This window comes from Thermobia domestica, chromosome 7 (genome assembly GCF_964235325.1).
Source record: "Thermobia domestica chromosome 7, izTheDome1.hap1.1, whole genome shotgun sequence".
In the NCBI taxonomy this organism is placed as follows: domain Eukaryota; kingdom Metazoa; phylum Arthropoda; class Insecta; order Zygentoma; family Lepismatidae; genus Thermobia; species Thermobia domestica.
The window spans coordinates 285,866,581-285,871,381 of record NC_137460.1 but is presented as its reverse complement, the minus strand read 5'-3'; positions in this window follow the sequence as shown (position 1 = coordinate 285,871,381).

The following is a 4,801-nucleotide window of genomic DNA, read 5'->3' as shown; positions in this document are numbered from 1 at the left end:
TTACACCTATCTTTAGTTTTTATATGATCGCGAGAGTAAAGAAAATTCGTTTTGCCGGTAAAGAAAGTACCGCACTAACTGTTCTGATTGCATGCACTTTCTTCAAGTAGGCACTTACATCTTTTTATTCTTCACTGCATGGAAATCGGTACCCTACACCGCTGACACGAATATCATTGCTTTGCGCTTACAACTTAGTGGAGAGCGGACTATGTTCTCCTCTTCAACTCCTTGTGCGCGATGGTGCGAAACTCACTTTCAAGTTATAGTATGCTCTTGATTGAAAAACTCAGCTCTCATGGCAGATGTCCAATGAATATTCTACGTTCTATGTGAGGCCTAACAAGTCCTTTTGCCAACCTTTTCATGAAATCAAGTCTTGTCATCACTGCGGACTTAGTGTAGACTTGAGGCAAGGCATACACATTGACCCCACACTCAACATCCACCAGAAAAAAGAAAATTGTCAATGGCTATCGTCTTGTTTGACGACTTGATGTGTAATCTGTATATTTTTTGTCTAGAGTATCCACTCCGCCTTTACTCATGTTATAAAATATGATTATTTCAGGTTTTCTAGTCTCTGGGTCATTATTTGATGTGTGGTGTAAGACGTGCCACACGGTAAGACTCAATACTGATAATAATCAGTAGATAACAAAAGACAACTGAACAGCAAAATACTCACGTAACTACTATAGTACGTCTGTGAGACCGTTCGACCCCTCCAGCGCCGCGCACAGGGGATCAATTATAACACGAACTTCACACTACGTAACCATATGCTAGACAGGAATGTAGACGAAAAGATCCACTTCTAGTAGTGAGACTGTAGAAAATATAATGATACGAAAAGCAGCAGCGGTCTAAGAGACGGTCCATAGTACTTACGGGTTAATTCCACCTGGTATAATGGCATTATGATATGTTCTTAGAATTATAACAAGACAACAACACATTGCCCAAAGTTTGAACACTGACTACTAGTAAACTGATATAAAAGAACCTCAAAAGGGTAAAAACAAGTTTATAAAAAAGTGCTTGAATTTCGGAGGAGGCAGCCCTCAGGCCCTCACGCTGGATACATCCCTGATTCAGTGCACTGCAGTTTTTTGTTATGAAACATTATTATTAGAGGCGTAATATGTAAAATTATATCATAAGTTTTATTTTTAATAGGTGTTTTCTTAACACATCCATATTATACAGCGTTCTGCCTGCCTGTTTATGTCGGATAAGCGATAGCCTACTGTATTTCTAAAGCTAGCATATAAATGAACTAGAATTGTATCGTCCTAGAACAGACAATAGTGGGAAATGCTTATATTAAAAGGCTGGAATAAAAAAGCATAAGTACTGCTTTGGTAGCGTGAGAACAAATTCAAAACAATTCAATATATTTCCTAGTCTCAGATTATCATCTTATTGTGTCGGTGTGTATTATTTTTTAAACATAGTTTTAAAAGTCATACCATTCGTAATATTCCTAAGGAAATCGAAAGAAAAAAATCCTATGTGCATCTTGTGGCAAAGCGGCATAAGTGCATGGTCCGAAACCGATTCCCACGTTAAGATATAGATAGAGTTCTCGTACTTCAGAAATGCAAATCCGGGACGATACTAAATTACGAGAATCTTTGAAATGCTTAAAATTGGAAGAAGTGTTGAATACTAATTTACTTTCCACCATTAGATAGAGTTATTCAAGTATTACGTTATAACATTTTTATTTATTTCACTAGACCTTTTTCCGAGAACGCCGATTTCTCTGTAAATTTGGTGGGGGGCATTCAAATGCAGAATATATATATGAGGATTTTAAGATAAATTGCACTCAAATTATGCCAAATATTGTATATTCATAAATACAAAGGGGGCCTACATGAGTTTTGGTGCGCCCGGCCCCCAGGATCGGCGCCCTTGCCTTCTTCCTAGTTAAGTAAAGCAAACGTAAGCAAATGATTTACTCCCTTCCCCTGATAAGCAAAATTGTTTTTTCCTCAAGATCTATTGTGTTTCGTGAAATAACAGCAGGAATTTCCTGATTACTTAACCATTTAAATGAATATTTTCACTTAGAGCCATCCCATTGATTCGCGTTGCGTAGGACTAAAATAGATTAAGAGTCAATAATGAAGATGAGACTTCCATATCAAACATGAAGAGATATGTGGATCGGAGATCTTTCTTTCTTCGAACTTTGGTTTTTCAAATCCATGATGGGAAATTATATTATGAGTACAATTTTCGAAATTAATAGTATACAATCGTATACATATCTTACAAAACGATGTTTTATGCAAAATACTTTCACTCCAAGAATAAATTACAATTTATAAACCTCCCTGGTTCGTTTCTAATCTTGGGGATGTTTTGAGTGAGCACAGAGAAGTTACCTTCCACTCACTATCTGAAATGAGTGGGAATATGATGTACAACTAAGCGATAGATAATATTTCGGTTCATGTTATTATGGGAATTTCTGTAATTAAATAACAACTCCAGATTTCGATAATTGAATTACTGTTGTATTTTCATTACTTTATGTAAGTACGTGTAAGGTGTGGTGTATGCATTCGGGTAATTAGAAATTGCCAGTTCTAACACTGCATACCAAACATTGAGCCTTCGACTAATGTTTAGAAAGTAACACATACCTCTTGGTGTTCTGTTCTTATGCTCCTGCAAATGCTGGTCCACCAAAAGCTCCTTCCGATCGTTAAACCACAGGCTGGATGGTATCTCGCTGGCGGTCACTCCAAAGGATGGAACGGAGGTTCGAACTAAGAACGGGCTGCGATATGATTTGATTACGCCGAAGTTTTGCGAACAGTTAGCATAATAATATCTCCTCCGTAACGTATGATAAACTTTCAGAGTTCGTGTTAGCGAAACGTTAACTCGCTTAACTTAAATAAAGCTGTTTCTAGACATTCTACTAGTTAAAACTTTTAACGTCGATCTCCGACTTGTAGTCGTTGTTCCGTTTCTCCAAATCTCCGTCTCCGACTGATCTCGACTGATCACTCCTGACTGATCTGATCTCTACTGTCCAACTGCTCCAGTGACCTCTGGTCCTCTCGTTTTTGTAGAACTTCCTGTGACCTGGAATCTGCCGCTTCTGCATGATGTCAGAGGCGTGTGCTCTTTCTTGTCTAGGAAACGCAATGGTTTCTTCATTGTGGTCGACGACTGGCAATGCTTGGAATGCTTCGACTCACAATTCCTGGCAATTCTAACATACCCGAGAAAAGTGTCTTGTGTTCACAAACATCTTAACAAATTTACTTACAACGAATTCTGCCAATTCTTTTCAATCGGACATTAATTGAATTCTGATTTTAATTTCCTGTAATGAAACAATTTGCTAGAGAAAGCGTACATCATACCATCGTTGCATAAGTATTTCTACATTAAAAAGCAATGACTACAATGTTTATGTAATTTGTTTTTCGTGGATTATTATTTCCTGACCCTTTGCTGTTTTTATGAATCTAATACTCAAAATCAAAATCTTGAGTATTAGTTATAAAGTAATAAGCTTGTTACTTACCCTGAAGAGTCTAAGTCTTCAATGAGACGGAGGCTCAAGAGCGTAGTGCTTGGAGCGATTGCCTCACTTGTTCTACCTCCCCGTGGCGCAGCCTTGATTCGAGTTGATCCTAAACGAATCATTCGGAAGTCGAAGTCGGAAGATGTTTCCCATTTTTCCAAAACAGTTTTGGTCGATTGCAATCTGTCTCACTTGTGAGGGGACAACCCCATGCCGTAAGCGTCGGTGGACCACCGATAAGCAACTAGCGACACGTCCGCAATAATTGGCGGTCCCGCAGCCAAAATTTGGTCCCACTTCCGTTTTGAAAATTATACCACTACCGGCAGAGAAGCGACGTAACGCCAACGAACCACAAAATTATTCCCCTAAAATACGTTAAATCGCCTATATGCGTAATTTCTTTGCATCAAGGTGAGTCTAAACACACTTTCAAAAAAGTAAAAGAAGTGCCCTGAGCTCGGCATGAAACACCAGCCTTAGGGTTACTAGTTGCGTGTTTTTCCGAATTCGCCACGGAGGCGATTACGAAGACAGCTTGTAGAGTGATAAATCGTTGAAGTCGTTTTAATATTTCTAATCAGAGTGCTTCTTTAACCGTGTGTATTTGACAATAACTGTTTGGAATCAGATGAAATGCACTCGTCATGTAATTTTATAACAAAATGACAAGCGTCTATTTACTTTTTTCATAGTTCTCCCATACGGTTCACTTGCTAGGGATCGGTGACAGTTGCCAACCAAATTCATACAATTATACGCACCCATCTCAAGATTTTTCACTTCATGATGCAAAAGCACGAGTTACTCTTGACCCCCGGAGCTCAAGTGTTGTCCTTATAATAACAATTCGTCAGGGAAAATATTGTATAATAATAACCGCATGCATGTGACTGGCGATAGTTCGTGTTTGTCCCTTTGACATTCTCCGTGATAAATCAAAGGAGCGCGGATCAAAATGAAGTTCTCGCTGTTATGTGGTGGTAACTTCAATACCCCCGATATTTCCTTCGACTCGACGAATCCCTGCCACTCTTGGCACACTAGCGGTAATCCTTCGACGCGTCGCTATATCGACGATCGCCGTTTACCGTCAAGTGAGTCACTAGGTATTGGCGACCTTTACGGCATGGGGAAGCTAATAAACAAACAAACCAATAAACAAAATCTAAAGCCTTATAAAAAGTTTTCCCAAAATTTACATCTAGCAAAATCATTTGTTGGTATTCCAAAACTAAATTCAACTTT